At 36.2% G+C, this 20,317-nt stretch overlaps 1 protein-coding gene and 2 long non-coding RNA genes across 4 annotated transcripts in view; 1 reads left to right on the top strand and 2 right to left on the bottom strand.

The window, feature by feature from the left end:
• The window catches only part of LOC141507094 (uncharacterized), a 59,077-nt gene extending 39,714 nt beyond the window's left edge, over positions 1 to 19,363 (bottom strand). The window contains exon 1 of the long non-coding RNA XR_012474075.1: positions 15,617 to 19,363. This is a non-coding gene — a long non-coding RNA (uncharacterized LOC141507094). The remainder of the gene's footprint in view (positions 1 to 15,616) is intronic.
• NECTIN3 (nectin cell adhesion molecule 3) overlaps positions 1 to 20,317 on the bottom strand; it is a 177,361-nt gene that overhangs the window by 81,417 nt on the left and 75,627 nt on the right. The gene's annotated exons all lie outside the window — the stretch shown is intronic.
• On the top strand, positions 4,582 to 14,283 carry LOC141507093 (uncharacterized). Of its 2 annotated transcripts, none has more exons than XR_012474074.1 (3): positions 4,582 to 4,916; positions 7,158 to 7,201; positions 12,844 to 14,283. It is a non-coding gene; the product is annotated as an uncharacterized LOC141507093 (long non-coding RNA). The 2 variants fall into 2 exon arrangements; XR_012474073.1 differs by having other exon boundaries at positions 12,549 to 14,283.

Raw genomic sequence — 20,317 nt, 5'->3', positions numbered from 1 at the left:
AGAACAATTATACTGGAGTGTCTTTACCTTATTCTCCAGAGATAAAACAAAATGGCCTGCAAACACTTAGCTCCCAACAAATGATTCAAAAGTTATTTTTGTGGCTACTCTACATACCTAAATTATGAAGACTGAATACTTAGACTTGAATTGCCCTTTAGACTTAGTATCTGTTAAATGAATCTCAAGCCCTGTGATTTTGCAGATTGTTTGAAAAAGAAAATCCTTATGTTTTTTAGGTGCTGAGGTGCATACAATAAGTGGAGTATAGGTATAACTTATATGCAAGATTAAGCATTCATTTCCCATGGACACAAGGAGAATTCATTTTGTAATGCATTTTAAGCTTATGCTTTCAGTGATAGAGGACTAGAGGGTCCTGGAGAATAGGGTTAGGGTCTATCATCTTTTTTCCTACTCTACTATCATACTGTACTGAGAAATTCTGACATTTTTTGTTCCACTTGCTGTATTTTCATTATGCAGTGTTCACACTCATTACCACAGTATGAGCTTAAGCAGGAATTTTTGTTGTTGTTGTTGTTGTTGTTGTTGTTGTTAATGGGTTTACAAATGTCAGTATAATGACTAGTCAATGTTTATTTTTTTGTAAATGTCCCAGTTATTATGTGAGGTCTACTTGAGCATGGCAAAGCTGTTTCTGCATACCCTGTAAATTCCGAATGGGCACACTAGCATGTTCTGCTAATTAGAATCTCTTTTGTGCCAAAGGAAAAATTCTAATATGCACTAAAAAGCCATTTTTATAGGCTGACAAGAAAATCCACAAGTTGTAGTTATTTACTTAATTGAACCAGAGACTATGATGACACAGGAAGGGATGCAAATTTAGAGTAAAAAGTCGTAATTTTGCAGACTGGTTTTGAAGATACCATTGCTTTCATGGGTTTGTGTGTGTATAAATATATATCCACATGTTTGTTTGTATGTATGTATAAAGATAACAGAAATGAAACCAAATTTTTAGGATTTTCTAATTTTCAAAGATTTTTTTTCTGCATCTTTTGACATAATCAGATAAGCTGACTAACATTTCCCAATTAAATACAAGATTGTTCTGGGACAAGACAAATGGTGAATTGTTTAAAGAAAGCACAACTTTTTAAAAAATTGCTATTTGTTCAAAAACAAAAAAGGGAGGGGGGAGTGTCCCATCAGGTTTGAAATTTCTCACATGTTCTCAAATCCAGATAATGAAAATAAACCAAATTCTTCCTAAGGACAAGCCTGAGAGTCTAGAACTAAAGGATGTTAGATAACCAAGAACTGTTTCTTGGATCCACTTAAGTGTTCTTGTCTCAGCAAGATAGACTTGAAGATTCGAAGACAAGTCCTATTTCTGACATAAACCAATTCTGTAACTTGGGCAGGTAAGTCACAACTGATTCACATCTAAAAAAATGCAAGTTACTGATCTGTCATAAGAGAGGTAATTTTTATATTAGGAGTTCCACACATTGATGAAGCCACAGAACTGGATTAGGTAACACTCTACAGAAGAGTATTTCAAAGACAATAATAAAGATGTTTGATACCAGGGATAATTAGGATAGGTCTAAAATGGAACTGAATTACATTAACACTGTGATCTATTATATCTCTTAACCAAGAAAATGTAAAAACCACCAACTAGTCTCTCTTGCCTCCAAGTCATATTATGGACTATACATGTAGAAATCTAGCATCAACAGACTGCCAGGCCAAAGCAACAACAGAATTCTTAAGAGATGCCAGAAGACCCCAACTAAGGAGAGTAGGAGTCCTGAATTGTTTCATCACAGAATCTGTTTTAAGATGCCTGGCACAATGGAGCTAGAGTTAGAAAGATCAGGATTCACATTCGGCTTGTAGCTCACATTTTTGTGTCTGGATCACTTCGACTGTCTCTAGACCCATTCTTAGAATAATGCTTTAAAATAAAGAGACTAAATACATAGAATTATAAAGGAAATCAATTATATTGAAATAATGATGCATTTTTCTCTGTCTAAATTCTCAGATTCCCTGAAATCTCCTCATGGATGCCCTAGGAGTCTGTGAACCCTAAATTTAGAATTTTTGTTTGTCATTTAAATTTTCTATCTCAGTTGCCTCATCTGTAAAATGGAGATTTTAAAAATAACTACCTCACAGAGTTGTAGTGAAGAACAAGAACTTGCAAACTGTTCCAGACATCATTTCCCTCAAACATCATTTCTCATTATTTGCTTAAAGTGAAATGAGTGATCTTTTCATTTTGGATAAAGTGCCAGGCCTGGAGTCAGGAAGACCTGAGTTCAAATCTGGTCTCATTTAATAGTTGTGTGACTGTATATTCATTTAATCTCTGTTGGCCTCAGTCTCCTCATCTATAAAATCAGGGCAACTAATACCTAGGGTTGCTGGGAAGATTAAATAATTGTAAATAGTTTAGCCCAGTGTCTGAGAGATAGCAGGAATTATATAATTGCTTGTTATTATAAATCATTATTATAAAGGTCCCCAAAGCAGGAAAAATTTTTGGATCTATGATGTCACTTACATTGGGCACTCCCAAATGAAGATCCTTCTACAAATTCAAGTCAGCATTTTTCCATAGTTTTGGAAAGTAGCCTAGAGCAACTGAGAATTATATTATTTGCCCCAGGGCACACAGAGTCAGGATCACTCTGGCAGTCTCAAACCTCAAACCCAGGTCTTCTCAGCTCCCAGGCCAGCTTTCCATCCACTGCACCATGATGCATACTAGATGGAATGTTGGACATGGATTCAGAACCACCTGGGTTTGCGTAATGTTTCTGACACTTAGTAGCTTCTAAACCAACATTCTTTCCCGATTCTTTAAGGCCCTTTCTGTAATTTTGTCCTATTTATTTTGTGAATGCATAGGTTTCTTTCACATATACATATTCAAATATAAGTGTGTGTATATGTATTCACTCTGTCTTCTCCACCTCCCCTTGCTTGGAATGCAAGCATAAAATAAGTGCTTGATAAATCTGAAGTGACTTTTATCCTGATACCTTTGGGACTTGGTTCTCTAGACTCTTGCTTTCACTCCATAACACAGATTCCTAGAATTTTATTTTTTTCAAGGTTTGTTCCTTCTAATATCTCTGAATATGATGTAGAGTTCAAACTACTTAAGAGGGCAATCCACGTTTATTCCTATCTACTTCACCAGGGCTGCTAGGTAAGAACTGTGGATAGCATGCCAGGCCTGGGTTCAGGAAGACCAAGTTCAAATTCAGCTCCGGACACTTACTAAAGTCACCTAACCCTGTTGCCTCAGATTCCTCATCTGTAAAATGAGTTGAATAGCAAATCATTCCTCAATCTCTACTCTAAATGGGGTGGCAAAACACCTTAACTTCCTTACCCACCTCACTCCTGGCTGCTTGCAGCCTCATCTCACAATTCTACTGAAACTGCTTTCTCAAAGACTGCCACGTCAGAGTGCCCGTCATGTCTTCACTCTACATACAATGGCTCTTCCTCAGTCTCCATCTTCCTTGCCCAGCATTTGGCCTGGCATTATGCCTTTTGCCTCAGTTCCATCTTCCCAGGCCTGTCCTCATAGCCCCACCACTTACCCCAAAGCTCCTTCCTTCCTTTGTCCTTTCCTCTTCCTCTCTCATCCCATAGCTTCAGCTGTCATGCTGGATGACCTCCCTAAGTTCTTTACAACGTCAACTTCTCTCTGGATCTCAAAAAATTCCTTCTTTAGCCTTCAGGGGCACCTCCTTGACTTTCTATCCTCATCACGGATACTACTTGTCCAGGGTCTCTCAGCTAGGAGGTTTCTGTGGCTGTTTTTGAATTCAGGTCTTCCTGACTCCAGGTCTGGCACTATCCACTGGGCCACCCAGCTGTTTTCCAACCCTTGCCACCACTGGCTGTGGGTGTCTTCTATGGCATCACTTATACCTAGAATGCTGTCTTGCACCTTACCTGCTCTGCAATATACAAACAATCAGAGTGCTGAGTGCAGTTGGGAAGACCTATATTAAAGTCACAATTTCTGACTCTTACCTTCTTCATCTGTAAAATAGGAACAAAGTACTTACAGGTACCTACTTGACGAAGTTCTTTGTGAGGTTCATTTGAGATAATCTATGTAGGTACTTTTTAAACTTTAAAGCATGACAGAAATGTATCTTATCATTGAATTCCTGTTATTAAAAATTCAATGCACATCATATTTTCCATTAAGTTTTACCCAAGTCTCCATGCCTCTCATTGTACCATGTAATTATTTTATTCACTTATGTAATATTCTGTATTATTCGTGTATGTCATATCATTTTACAAGTCTCACAAGGGCAAAGGCTATTTCAGTGATTTTTGTCTCCCCCATACCTAGTGTGTTTTTACATTCAGGAGAGTGAACAAAGTGACTGAACAAGTGTTTGAACTAAGACTTGAATTTTAACTGCCTACCTGTCATCTTTACTGATAATTCAGTATATCTAAATATAAGCTTATCTTCTGCCCGATATTGTTTTTCCATACTTCTCTATTTCTTTTAATGATCCCATTATTTTCATTAGTCAAATACTTAAAACTGTCTTTGTCTTTTTCCCTTGCTATTTCTGAAATCTCTCATCTTTCAAATTCCATTTCCATCAGTCACTACTTTAACTTAGGTCCTTAATAACTTCCCCTTGGATAATTCCAAGTCTCTTAATTCAATTACTCTACTAGTCTTTCTCCTCTTTGTTTTTGTTTTGAGATTGGGTCTCCCTATTCACCCAAACATTCCTTGCCTAATCCTTCTACAATCAACATGGTGTAGCTCTGACCTGCTCCTATTTTGAGTTCCTGGTGCTCCTCTCACCATAATGGTGTAGGATAGTACAGACACCTGATCATCCACTTCCAAGTTCAAGCAATCCACCTGTTTCCCTGGCAACAAGGTGAGTACAACTCCACTTGGTATCACTCTTCCCCTTAACTCGTCCTACATATGAATGTCAGATGAATATTCTTAATTATATTTTTCTCCTATTAAATATTTATTCAATGGCTCTAAAATATCTACTATTTTGGGTTTTTTTTGCATTTAAAGCCCTCCATTTCTGAAAATTATCTTTCCTATCTTGGCACTCCTCTTCATATATCCCTAGATTTCGCCTAGACTGGAATTCTCATTCTTTTATTAATCCTATAATTTCCTGCCTTTTTACATTCTGGGTATAAGAGAACAAAATCTCTGCAGGATAAACTTCTTTATGCCTAAAATGCCCTCCCCATTAGCTTTGTAGTTTTATAGCTCAGTCTTGTCTGAGTCTTCATGATTCCATTTGGAGTTTTCTTAGCAAAGATACTGGAGTAGTTTACCATTTTCTTCTCTAGTTCATTTTACAGATGAGGAAATGGAGGCAAACAGGGTCAAGTGACTTGCCCAGGGTCACAGAACTATAAGTATCTGGGACCAGATTTGAAATCAGGATTTTTTTGGCTCCAGGCCTGGCTCTGTATCCACTGTGCCAGTAGATCTTAGCTGCTTTACTTATTGAAATCTTACCTATGCTTCAAGGACTAACTTAAAGGCAAACCACTCCATGAAGCCTTCTCTGCTCTCCTTTAGTGAGAATTAACTTCTCTGAATAGGGTGTCTTTTACACCTTTTTGATGCTCTTGTCACACATTATCACAGATTATATTTTTCACCTAGGTTGAAACTTTGGTATGGCCTTTTGCCATTAATTGCTGATGCTGTTGATAAACTCTCACAACTATTTCCTCCTTTTCTATTTCCACTGCAAGTACTTTGTTGACCTTGAGAGCTTAAATGAGACCCTCATCAACACCTCTCTTGGGGCTAGATAACAAGGACAAAATGACTGTTCTGAACATTACTAAAGATAAGACTGACCTAACATATTTTTAGACACTACAGATATCAGAACAGCTATAATAGAAACTTGGTTGAAGTCAATTGGTAGATTTTCTTGTCAAACTAGCAGTTGTCTTGATTCCCAGTAAGAACCAGGTTTTAGAAAACTGAACCCCGATACAAGATACTCCACCTGATACCAGAGGGAGAACTTTGAGGGAGAGACCAAACACTCTAGCCTTTTCAGAGTGTTGGCAACCTTTGATCTCCAGGTTTGACTTTGCTTGGGCAACATTCTTCTTGTTCATCTGAAGAGGCTCTGACCCAATCAGAGTAACTCTGACTTTTCCATAGCATAGGAAAAATCCATCTCCCTTTCTGAATCTGTAGCATCTCAGTGGATAATCATAATCACACAGTAAGTAATATGTCATCTACCACAAAGGATACCAGACAATTATAGATACAGCGTATAGTAGGTTTTTGTTTTGCTTTTTTTTTAAGCATAGAACAGAAAAAATAAAATCATCAGAACATTTAAAAGAAAACCCCATAAAACTTGAAGCTTCTTTAGTGGTCTTCATCCAGTCTACAGATACATACATCCTGGGACATCTAGGGCACAATTCAAGGAGTTTAGGTTCATCTGACCAATCAGCCAACCTCTACCATGCAATGACTATAACAGACTTTGGCCTGGTGGAGGAGGGCTATTAGCCTCAAGAGTAGGCCATGGTATGGAGATCCCTCTGTGGCAGTGTCTCATCAGATCTCCCAACACTTCCTCCACTCTTCTTTCTGTTCCCCCCACCCCATTTCAGATTTAGGGGCAGGGCTAATGACTCATTAAATAGAAAAATAGATAACCTGTTTCACCTGAATGAAGTTGCACTATAAGAGGTATTAGCAGCCTTGAGTTCTAGTCTAATCTCCATTATTACCTAGCTGTCATTTAACATCTCTTTTTAAATAATAGGCTAAATTTTGTGTGGGGGGGGAATAAGCTTTAAGGACTAGAGGGTGAATTGTAATTAGCATTTGAACTGATAGTAAATGAAAAATTTGAAAAAAAAACTTGTATGTTAAACAGCTCCTCTTATAGAATTATACTTCCTTTCTTTCTCACCCCCCCTTCATTAAAGCTAATTATAAACCTAGTATCTTTAAAAATTCTCATTTTGATCTGTCAGTAGAACTTATCTGTAATTTATACTATCTAAGTATTTTGGGGAAAATGAGGGGAAAAATTGACAATATTATAGTGCTTTATGAATTACAATGCATTTCTATTTTGTCATTTATCCCCGAATTTAACCAGGGAAGTGATATCTCCATTTGACAGAGGAGGAAACTGAGACTAAGGTAAGTTGCAGTAATTCAACCATGGTCACAAAGCTAATAGATAACCTAGGGTGGAAGAGGGACTGGACCCTGAGATTTCTCCTGACTCCAAGTTGAACCTTAAAAAAAAAATATACCAACTCTCCAAACCAAATGTGATTACAATTCACAATGCATCATTTGAATGGTTGAATCTAAGTATAACTATTTTTCTATGGTAGACATAAAAATCTAAATAGAATATGTAATGTACTTTTTAGAATTGACGGTTTTATGACTTTCAGATTTATTTAGACTATGTATTGAATCAATTTGTTTTGATGATCTATTTCTAAGTTGGATCTATTTCCAAATTGTAACTTTCTTTTCTCTTGGGAGAATGTTAAATAACTAATTTTATGCCTTATATATTGTTTTCTCTTAAATACTATCTTGGGACTATTTCCCCATTTTATATAGACAGCAAATAGGATACCTTTATCCTAAATCACAAAGCATGAGGCAGTAGAGAGAATGCTAGATTTGGAGTTATGGGATCTGAGTTCAAATCCTAAAACATCTATAAAATGAAAAAGTCAGATTCTTTGCTATGAATTCTTTGTCATCTACATCCATATACCTATGGCCTATGAGTATCAACCCACTCAAGTAATTTTTAATGACACAGTTTAGGAAAAAGAGGTATTCTTAGAACCTTTCATATTTCTCCCCCAATTCTTTCATGAATATGAAGTAATAACATCCATTCATACAAGGAGGTAACCTATAATCAAATTTAAATACTGTCAAAGTATTTTTTACAACCGTGGGTGAGGAATATAATTGACAACTGATGAGCAGTATTTTTTGAGTTTTAACTATAGTTAATAGTTAAAGGGGACCCGATTTGCCTCATGCTATATCTATTTAGTAAATCCATTTGATAAAACTGTGCTGTTATAATTCACTTTACCATGATTTCAGGTTAGTACCAGAAACTCATTTTAATTTTATACAGGATGAAGGAGGTGGGGGTAGGGGTGACCCTTTATAATTGGACATTTCCTGTCCAAAGTAATTCACTGTAATTCACTCAGAAAAACAATTTTTTTTTTCCTTTTGACATTATAATTTGTACCACAAAAACCAAGATTCCAATTAAATAAAGATTTTGCCCAGAGGGTACTGTAGGAATTTAACATCAGGATCTTTTGTTCCTTCTAGAACCTATATTCCTTTGCTTCTAATATTGATAGTAACTGGACATGCTCTAGGAAAACCCAGATCCCAATCATTTAGTTTAAAGAGGAGCTATAATGTTTTCTACAAGTTATGAAGCTGATCACTGAATTAAATAAGACTGTAGGTGAACTACATAAATTAAATATCATTTCCTATGACTTTTCAAATGATGTCCATGAATAAAACACTTGTAAAATATCAAGTTCACTTGGAAGGGGGAGTTATTTTCTTGACCTAAGGAAGTCTGTTTAACTACTGGGAACTGCTTTGGGGGGCCTTAATTCATCTAAGTTACATGGGAACTTTTCAGATTGAATAAGACTTAGTTTCAAGATTGTTTTAGTTTACTACTTTTGTTTCTTTTAGATGATATAACCTAAACCCATCATGGCAATGATTGCATTTTTAAGGAAAACACATGCTCAGTTGAATAAAAAAGTTAACTAAAGATCTTGATTCATTTAATATTGTGACTTTAGCTATCACAGTTTTTACAAGATGCTTTATTTACATTTTTAAATAAAGTTTTTGTAAAGTCATCTACAAGTTTATTCCTCCTCAGAGACCCTAGAAGCTAAAAAGCAAATTAAAGTATCCCAGCTTCATATATATACAGAGGAGGGGAAATTAATCATTTACTATATGTATTATTTCTTTTGTTTTTTTTATTCCACTCAGTTTTTAAGGACCTTAGTGTTTTATCACCTCCCCTCATCTATTTTAACCACCTTTCCACAAATCTTCTATTTCCCCCCTTTCAATGAATACATTTTTAACCTTCTAAAATCCTACAGCTTTAATAACAAAAATTTTCTAAATCTTCCATGGGTTGGGTTAATTTATTTAAATTTAAATTATTCCAGTTATTTTATTCACCAATATTAACTTTAAAATAGTATGAACCATGTTTCTTTGAAGCACTGACACTTAACTTTTTCACTGAATAACTAATGGTTTTTTAAAGCCTTTTTTAATCTATGCAAGATCATTTTCATGGAATTGTACAAATTTTCAAATTTAGAGAAGTCCAATAAGTCCAGATATCTTATTTGAAAAATGAAAACTGATTCTTCTGAATAATCTCAAGAACCAGCATTCTATCAGATTCAAAGTTTCTATCAAGTAATTTTCACTTGTCTCATCTTCTCTCTCTCCCCTGCACCACACGCAGGAAAAAGTTCAATTTTAGATAAACATGTAAAATAATAAAGAAAAGAGAAAGATGCTATTATACTTTTGAGAGTCATAGATGAAAATTCATATAACATGAGTTATTTCAATACATATAGCAAACGATTTCAATATCATGTAGGGCAGAGGTTCTTAATCTTTTTTGCATCACAGACATTCCCTTGCCCTTGACTTTTGGATTCCTCTTCAGAATTATATTCCTAAATGAATACAACAATAAAAGACACATACAAAAAGACAAAGGATTATAAAGGAAATCAGTTATATTGAAATAGTTATAAAATTTTTTTTAAGTTTACAAGATCTCACATAAATACCACTGCTGTAGAAAGATTTATATCTAGAGAAGAAAAATGAAAGTCAAACTCCAAAAGCAGGCAAAGATCAAATCATCAATATTCCATAAGAATGTTAGTCACATTGGGGAGGTCTTAATTAATAAGAATTACTAATATAAGAAAATGGAAAATTCATCATTAATTATGAAATACATTAACTGTATTGAAGCACTGCATTTACTTAAATTCAACCCATTTTTATTAAGCCCCTATTACTAATGAAGGAAGAGTTAGAAATTTGATATATATCCTATGATTCAGAAAGGATAAATAATTGTCAGTTTCAAACAATTCAGAACAGAAACAGCTAACAGTTTTTACAATGCTCTGAAATTTACACTATTTGATCCTAGATCACCTTGAGAAGGACTGAAGGTATAGATGGATTGACTTATCCAGTAGCCAGCAAGCAGGACCCAGACCTTAGCCAGTATTATTCTCATTATGTAAGGGCTACAAGGATTTATCATTTAGAAGGGAGAAGTAATGTATACAAAAATGGTGATACTCAATTGAATGAGAAAAGAATGGAGAAATCTCATTTAAAAAAAGACTTTCATATAAAAGGTTTTCCCTTGTAAATGTTGGTTTATCATTTTTGAGTACTGATGGAAAAATAAAATACGCTTTCATATTGCTTTTGTTAATACTTTGACATTTTCACATTATATGCAGCATCCTCAATTATAATAAAGTAGTTTAAAAGTTATTTTATGGATATTTCATAACCCTGAAAAAAATCTCATTTAGGATTCACACATATGCAGACACACACACACACATCCAAACACACATATCTATTTTTAAATCTTAAAGAATCTCTATTATAATCAGGAACAAACAGTCCACAGGTTTCTTCATGTGAAGTACAAAGTACCATATACAGGTCACTAAAAAAGAGACTAATATACAAATACTCATCAACTAATGTGGCTAATGAAACAATTTTCTTTATACTGAATGTGAGGTTATATGCTTCTTAAAATCTTCACAGAGGCTTTGCAAATGTGGTAGAAAGAACACTGGGCTTGGAGTCAGGAGAATTGGTTCATATTCTGCATCTGACAATAGCTGCATCCCAAGGTCAAGTTACAGGATCATTGGATCATGCTTTATTGCTGAAAGGAGACTTAGAGGTCATCTAGGTCATTCTTGTTTTAGAGATGAGAAAACTGAGACCCACAGAGATTAAATGATTAGCCCAAGGTCACTGCCTGCTAATTGTGTAAGGCTGGCTTCAAACCCAGGTCTTCCGGATCCTAGTACAGGGCAAATCATTTCACTGAACCTGATTCACAGAATCAGTTCACATTCACCTGAACTCTCAAGTCAAATAACTCACCGAGTTTCAATAGAAAAGTAAGCCTTAAAATGTGATATTATAAAATATGGTTTGTGAAATTTGGGGCAACTTTTATTGCGTTCTTAATAGAAGTCCATATTTAAGTAAAAGAAAGTCTTAAGCAATCACTGAATATTGGGAAAAAGTAGAGAAGACCAACAGACAAAATAGACACCAACAGGAACAAGAATCACATTGCACTGCCAGGAAGGGATGGACCATGAAATGCATTGTCTGAGAGACAATCTCAACTGACGGAATAACATCTGCCCAAGTTTGAGAAATGAGCTCAGTTTCTACACTTACAGTACTTTGTTTACATTAGTAGAATGTACTGTGGAAGTCTATATTAAATATGTAATTAAGAAACATACTTCTGTGGTAGTTCAGTCATTTTTCAGTTGGGTCTGACTTTGTGTAGTTATCTTTGCAAAAATACTGGAGCAGTTTGCCATTTTCTTTAACAAAAGAGGAACTGGGACAAAGAATGAGTAGTTCATTGATCACCTTGACTTATGTCTTGCCACTGGACTTCAATGACTCCAGGAGAGTGAGGGGGACTACTTTATGCATGTATCTTTAAGTCTCACTCAAATCCAATTCATAATCAAATCAAGACACCACCCTCGTGCCATCATAGGTCCTTTTCTAAAACAAAAACCCCAAGCAAGGACACATAGACTCGATTTTCATAATCTGTCTCTTTCTGCCCTTTTTATCTTATTATCTTGGGACTTGGTCCATGGCAGTAGTTATTGTAGTTCCAAGACACTAAAGGGGAGAACATGGGATTGGATCTTAATTCCTTAGCTACTTCTCCTATTTTGGCTCCTTGCCTCTGCACAGGTTGGCAACTAGCAGCCAGTGATTCTGAGAGTTGGTTTCCAACCTACTCTACAATCTTGTGAATCTGAGAGTTCCTTATTTGGTCCAGCCCTAAGGGAGGTGCTTCCTTGAAACTTATTTCTGGGAGGAAAAGACCACAACCAACAGAATTAGCCTGAACATGAAAACTGGTTTGCCTGAAGATATGGATCTTATGAGTCACTCAACTAAGATAACACAGGTCTGAGGTGAAAAAGAAATGCCTTTATCTTTCAGGGAGAGAATAATAATAGTAACGGGTTATAGTTTAATAATTTAAGTCCATTTGTTAATGCACATTTATGAGTCTTGTGTTTATATATAATAGCTACTGTGTATGCTGTCTTCTTTATGCACTAAACATCTTTTAGAGAGATCGTAGATATGACTAACACCAAATTTTGTTTTACAGATATTTTTTTCTAGAGCTCTACCATGAGATTGAGGCACATAGCAAGTCAGATCAGAAAAGACAAGACCCTCTCTTTGGAGTAAAGTCATTTTGAGGATAAATCCTAAATCCATATGAATCCAGAGTATAAGTTCTTTATATGAGTGGGGCCCTAGCATCCCAGGTTATATCTCAAATAATGAAATTGGATCAGTGATTTTCTAGATCTAAATTCACGATCTTATGAAAGCATTTATCTGCAGAAACTTGAAACACAAAGCAAATACTTTAAATAAATCTATTTTTTAAATTTTAGGTGACTGGGATGGGAGGAAGGCAAACAGGGAAAATAAACATTATGGTTCTCACAACCTTCCACAAAAGCCCACAATGCTCTTAGAGGTAAGCTTTCACCCTAGTCTGGCCAACACTCAACTCTCAGGCTGACTAGTTGCAGGAGAAGCATCTCATCTCTACCACATGCCACCAGTTCTGGCCATCTCTACCTCATGATGCCTCCACTCCAACCCCATCTCCCTCCCACCAATAGAATACTGGACTTCACCTCCTGGGATTCCAGGCTCCCATATTTACCAGAACTACTTCTCCATGATATTTCAGTCATCTCCTGATCATGTTCATGGTACCACCTGCCCCCTTCTGTCTCTTCCATTAGAATGCAAGCTGAATGAAAGCAGTGATTACTTTTTTGCTTCTAGCTATACCAACTCTACTGGCAGAGTCAGCACTTTATTGCTGCTTTATCAATCCAAGGATGCCTCCTCCCTCACCATAGCCTGCAGGCGACAGTGAGATCTTGAACACTATGTCAGTGGAAGAGGATGAGACAATCTAAGTTGGGAGAGGCTCATCACAAGACTGGCAGCAAGGAAATGGTATTTTTGGCCACAGAAACTCCAGAAGATCATCTACTGAGTCACAGAGAAATTGAAGAATGAAATCCTAGTCTGCCAAAGTGCTGAATTTAAGAATATAAAAGCAAGTAATCCTGGTGTCTCAGCAATTCCTCCATTTATCAGGGGAAATCATAATAATGACTCATGTCACAAAGTTGTTAATATGTGTTCACTGGTGATCTGAGAATCTTTTGGGCAGAAATTAGGGTTTCGTGGACAAAGGGCACTCCAAATGAGGAACCTCCATCTATCAAGATGGATCAGCAACTATATTTAAGATAGTTACCATGGAAACTGAGACATTAAGTGACTGTCTAGGCCACAAAGAAAGCATGAGTCAAAGGTGGAACTTGAACACAGGTCCTCCTAACTTCTCTGACACATCAAGTCACTTCTCATGTATGATCTTGAGGTGAACCTAAAATGATTAATACTTAGATAAAACTGCTAACAAACTAGTTGAAATTAAGATCTTAAAGTGGTTAAAATTTAAGAAATATGTAGCTGCAGCAGCACAAAAGCTCAACCACTTTCCATGACAAAAATCATTACTAATAAGAGTTACATTTGACTTAAAAAATTCAAAGGAATTAGGTATTTGATTGGCAATAAATAAGATACCATAAGCTGTTTTTATCATCACCTTCATTTACAGATGTTAAATTCCAATTTCCCTAAGTTCAGTGACTTATTCAAGGCAAATAATTTACTGACATAAAATATTGTAATTTTTAAGCAGTCTTAAAAGAAGGTATACAGAATATGGGCAGTTACAAGTATTTTTTAACACATGAATTATCAGAAGTAATAACTTGAAGATAAAAATCAAAGACAGAGCTGAACACCAATCCCACCCTCCCCCCCAAAAAAAAACTAAGTGAAAAGTATTTTTCAAACCCCAAAAATGTCTTATTGTTTTCTTACAGACTCAGTGTTAACACCAAAGGAACAGTTCCAATTAGTTCAGTTGTCTTAGTCATCAACTGAGGAAGTCCAGAGCAAAGCTTTTTTAACCACAATGAAATCATCCACATCATTTTAGGTTTTGAAACTGAAAAGTTTTTGCTGTCTAACAGTCCCAGATCAGCAAAGCAAAGCAAAAATGATTTACTGATAATACTTATTTGTTGCTGACAATCGTAACTATGAAATTGCAACACTCATTCATCCATAATGCAATTTAATGAGAGAGTAAATGACATTCCAAAAAGATGTTTAACAATACCAGTATTAAATACAAAACATAAGGTTACTCTCATGTTAAAAATATTTTAAGTGCATGCATTTTTTGTTTTAGTTTTAAAAGTTCTAAAAAAAATACCCCATTTCAATACAGGGAATGACATGAAATTTGACTACACTATGAAATTAACAATTTTTTTTCAAAATTTTTTTTGCAAATTTTGGTTCTAGTTAGGACATATTTAAAAATAAAAAAATGTAAAATAAATTTAAGGCTCAATTAATTTGAATAGGCTCAGGAGAAATGATGAGTACTTTCAGTTCTATTTAAACATTTGATAGGAATGTACAAAGAATGTGTCTTAGAAAAATACAATTAAACTTAGTAAGATGAGTTCATTACTCATTCAAATAACAAGACAGACTGCTACCTTTTGTGCCCATTTCACATATGAGACACATTCTGATGACACATAGCATCCTGCTTAAATGGGTGACTGAAAAAATAGAATACTTACTTTCAAACCAACATTCTATTCTAAGATATTTCTTACTTATACACCTTTCTTTAAAAAAAAAACTAGCAGCAGCTATCCACTCACATCTAAGTTGGGAAGAATAGGGAGAGAAAGGAGGTTGTCATTATGGCTCTGACCAAAACAAAAAAAAAAGATTAAGACAGAAGATTCTACAGTTATTTTGCTTTGTTTTTTAAGAATTACAAAATTTACATATGAGCAGTTAATTTTCCACTCCCTACCTAGTTCAATTTAGAATACTTTTTTTTTAAAAAGGGCAAAGTGTTCTAAGACACTACAGAAATTTGGGGATAGTTACCTTCCAATATATTTAAGATTGCTTGTCACCTTTACTGTTTTAGGTATCAAATCTTGAATCAAACCCCAATCTATCACTTTTTTGGGGGGGGGTGCCCTTAGGCAGGTCAATTAACTAGATTTTCATTGTTCTAAAGACTACGGCTGCACTAACCTTTTGCCTCTTAACAGTAATGCCTACGAACTTGGTGACAATATAGTATTGGCAAACAGATCCTTCCAGATGTCAACATCAAATTTCATGAATGGGTTGAAGGTAGCTTCATGGATGCTCTATGGTTGGAAGCAGATACAATCAGATGGTTGGATAAGCAGTGGTCATCTCCTCATTCAAGTTTAAGGCAACATAACACAGCTTCTCTTGGATGTCAGTTTCCTTCTCAGCTGTGATTCGAAAGCTATAGCCTTTCTCAGTTGGGATCTTCATGAGATAAAATGTCAGGCTGTGGGGTCAGCCAGATCCAGATCCAGATGGAGGCTGACATAGGGTGGGGAATAAACTTCATAGATGGACACAGAATGGGTCATGCTATCATCGGGGTCCATCACAATGCCAGTGTTGCTTTGACATGATCATATTGGGCAACAACCTGGATGGTAAAAATTCATGGCTGAAATGACTAAAGTCTCAAACAGAATCTGGGTCATCTTTTCTCTGTGAGCAGAACAGGACATTTGTCATAGTCTATGCTGAATTACTGAACATAGTGCCATGTTGCCTCAGTTGAGGACAATGCCATGTTCAGCCAGGTGTCTCTAGTTCAGAATACTTCTCTTGCTTTGGGCCTCATTCCCCATGTGGTTGTCTTTCTGGCTCAAACTCACCCATCATGCCCTGATGTCCTGTGCAAGACAGCCTAAAGGACACTATCTCTTGCCAACCCAGTTTTATACATTTTAGAGCCACTGTCACCAATAAGGACAGCAATATTATCATCCATAGTGAACTTTGAAGCAGTAATTTAAATTCTTGAGAAAGGAAGTAGTGCCACACCTGGAAACAGAGGGAGGCAAATACACACTAGGGAGAAAAAGTGCACAGCTTCTTTTAAATTTCTAAAAATATTTCCCATGAAATAAAAAGATATGTGTAGGGGGCTGGTCTATACATCAGAGTGCATGCAATATAACTATCTATAGACATGGCCTGAGTTAGAATCATTGTTTTGTCCAGAGAGCACCCAATTATTATAGTACAGATGAGCCTGTTGGTGAACATAAATTATTCAAAAGGAATAAAAATCAATTGTCAAGTACTTATTGACATACAGTATATACTCAATGTACCTGATGCTATACATAGTAAAAAAAAAAAAAAAGATATACCAGAGAACTTTTCAATAAAGTTTGAAGTTTTAAAACTTAAAAAGTTTTGCACGGCAGGTTAAATAAATTTGCTTTGAATGCTGCTTACATGTTATATGTAGTGTCATTAAAGCTTACACGTGCACAAAAATTTGATAAAGACGCTGTAAAAGATTTTTTTTTGCAACATTGGGCTTAGAAATTAAGATGTGAAAAAATACATGAAGCAATTATTGAAACCTCACAGAATGAAGTACAATTTTCTTTTTCTCTCTATTTTGCATGTGGGTTTTTCTATTTTTTGTGGGGGGAGGGGGAGGATTATGTTTACTTTTACAACAAGACTATTTTAGTAATGTGTAAATAAACAAAAAGGTAAAAAAAATACAAAGAAAAAACCTTCTAAAATGTGACAATAAAGAATTCCAGAATTTAAGAAAAAATCAGTTTCAGTATTTTGTCACATGTCGAAAAAAGAAAAGTCTGTTGCCAGAAAAGGAGAAATCAATGTTGGCTGGAGTCCTCAGAAAAGGCTTTACACAAGAGACAGAAATCAGTATGTTCCTTAAAGGATGGATGTAGCTAAATGGAGAGGACAAAGCAAACAAATTTGAATTGTCTTTAAAGATGTGCTAAGAATAGGTATGGCATTTGGTAATAATTCATGCTTTTTAGAGCTATTTTTAGGACTGTGATATTAGAACCAAATTTGGAAGTTCTAGTTAATTTATTATAGATTAGTTCTAGTTTTTTGTCTCTTGAACTTCTACCATGTTCACATATATAGAAATGTTCTTTGGATGATCTAGCTTAGTTGAGTTTTCTGCCAATTTTTCTATAAACATGTTTTCTTCCTCTACTGCTTTTTGATGCTTTATGAGATGACACTGATTATAAACTTCCATTGTTACCCTTTAAAATTTATAAGCAAATTTATATTCTGAGCCAGTGCCAGGTCCTTGCTATTTCACATTTTTATCAATGACTTGGTTAAAGGCCTAGAAGGTACATCTATCAGTCATGAAGATGGCACAAAGCTGGATGAGATAACCGACATATTGGGTGACAGGATTTAAAAAAAATCTTGACAGGCTTGAATAGTGCCAAATGTGATGGAGTATAATCTGAAAGAGAAAAACTATAAAGTATTTATTTGCCTGTGGAACTGATGAGATCACCTAGAAAGACAATCTTGAGAAACCCATAGGGGGCACCCATAGTTAATAAGCATGACCTGAAAATCAAGCAAAGGTGACAGTGAAGAGAGGAAAAGGATCAAGAGAAAGCTATTTCCTGAAAACTTAGACAGTAGAGAGAATTCAGAAAGTGATTGACAGTATCAAAGTGTATGGTATCAAAATGCTAGATGTGGCAAGTAATTAAGAGATAAAAAAGTGGTCTTTGGTTTCAAGTAAAGAAACCAAATGTAAATGCTAGTTTAACTGAGAAGGGAGGCAGATATAGGATGACAGCAGGGATGACTTTTGGTTTTCTTTTTATTTTTTTAAGATGGGAAAGACATGGGCCAGTCTGTAGGCAGCAGAGGGAAAGACTGTAAAGTAAGCATAAATAAGAAAAAATACTGAAGATTAGAAAGTGAGAATGATAGAAGATATATTTAATCTAATATGCCAAAGAAGGGAAGCAGAATGTGATCAAGGAAGCATGAAGAAAATCAGGTTTTGGTATGTACTAAATATTCAGAATTTAAAAAATGTAGGGTACAGTCAGAGAAATTGATGTCAGATGAGAAAGGTATAACAGTCTCTGCAAATGGTCTCATTTTTTACAATAACATAAAGGACAAAGTTCTTCACACAGAGAGGTTGAGAGAAAAATGCTCATGAGTTTGAAGACAGAAAAAAAATGTTTGGAATGGTCACTTTGGTAGATAGGAGAGAAAAATGATTAGAGACATGCCTACCTGTAGAGATGACCCAGTTGAGATTAAGTACCATTAATTTGTAATGAGCTACACTGAAAGGATTTGTCTTTAGTCAAGAGAAGAAATAATCTCATTCCAACTTTCCTTGACTTCAAATAGTATTGTGCTAACTTCCAAGTATCATATTTGAAGGACACAAATAAATTAGAGTGCCAAAAGAAAAACAAAAAAAAAATAGTATGAAGTCCTCAAAATTATGCTATATGAGAATCAAGGGAAGAAATTAGGAATATTTAGAATGAGTAATCTAAATTTTAACTATTTCAAGAGTTCTTAAGCTGAGGTCTGCAAACCTACTACACTGAAAACTATTCTATTTTATGTATTTAAAAATATGATTTAGATAAAAAAAGAACCAGGAAAACATCTTGCAGGAAATTATCAAGGAAAATTGTCCAAATCTATTAGAGCAAGAAGACAGAACTATCACTGAAAGAATACACAGATCTCTTCCAGAAAGAGACCCCAAGATAGGGGGCAGAGCCAAGATGGCAACATGAAGGGATCGAGTCTTAGGAGCTCTCTGATAAAAACTCATAAACTAAGGACTCTAACTAAACTTTCGAGAGACAGAACCCACAAAGGGACCCAGTGAGGCAGTTCTCCTACTCAAGGTAACCTGGAAAAGAGCAGAAAGGCTCTGCTCCCCAGGGTCGGAGGGGCAGCCCGCCAGAGGGGTGGCCACCAGAGCCAAAGAACTTCAGCCTCCTGGAGGCAGCCCCAGGGCACTGGGAGCCTCAGCTCACAGCAGCGGGGGAGTCTCCTGAGCTGCACACCGAGGAGCACTGGCACAAAATGGGGGGACCTCTGCCAGAACGTGGAGCCCAGCCCTCAGGGCACACAGCCAGCAGCTAGGTCTTTCAGCAGCCTAGACCAGGAAACAGAAGCAGGCAGAGCCAGTAAGCAGGAGCCCCCAGGGCATGAGCCCATTGAGCTGAGGGAGGGGAGTGAAGAGAGACTGCCGAGCTCTGTCCTCTGCCCCTGGAACAGGACTCTGGGGCTCTGACCACATTCAGATCCTGATCGCAGTCTAGGCCCCGCCAATAGAACAGCAGCCCCCCCCACCTCAGCCCCGTGGCAGAGGGGGGCACTTATGGTCATTCACAGACCAGGAGGGAGGACAGAGCCTCATACACTGAGACCCTTGTGGGAGTGTACCAAAAGCTCAGGAAGCACCCCAAAACCAGGCCCAGGCTGGGAAAATGAACAAAGAAACAAGAGGAAGACCATTGAGAAATATTTTGCAAATGAGCCCAAGAAGGATCAAAATACTCAGTCTGAAGATGAGGAAGCACAAGCTCCTGCATCTAAAGACTCCAAGAAAAACAGAAATTGGGCTCAGGCTATAACAGAGCTCAAAAAAGACTTTGAAAATCAAATGAGGGAGTTAGAAGAAAAACTGGGAAAAGAAAGGAGAGAGATGCAGGAAAAACATGAAAATGAAGTCAGCAGCTTAGTCAAGGAAATCAAAAAAATGCTGAAGAAAATAGCATGCTAAAAACCAGCTTAGGTCAAATGGATAAAACAGTTCAAAAAGAAGAATGCTTTAAAAAGCAAAATTGGCCAGATGGAAAAAGAGATAAGAAAACTCTCTGAGGAGAATAA

The sequence above is a fragment of the Macrotis lagotis genome, chromosome 1, assembly GCF_037893015.1.
Source record: "Macrotis lagotis isolate mMagLag1 chromosome 1, bilby.v1.9.chrom.fasta, whole genome shotgun sequence".
Lineage (NCBI taxonomy): Eukaryota > Metazoa > Chordata > Mammalia > Peramelemorphia > Peramelidae > Macrotis > Macrotis lagotis.
This window is presented reverse-complemented; position numbering and strand designations above follow the sequence as displayed.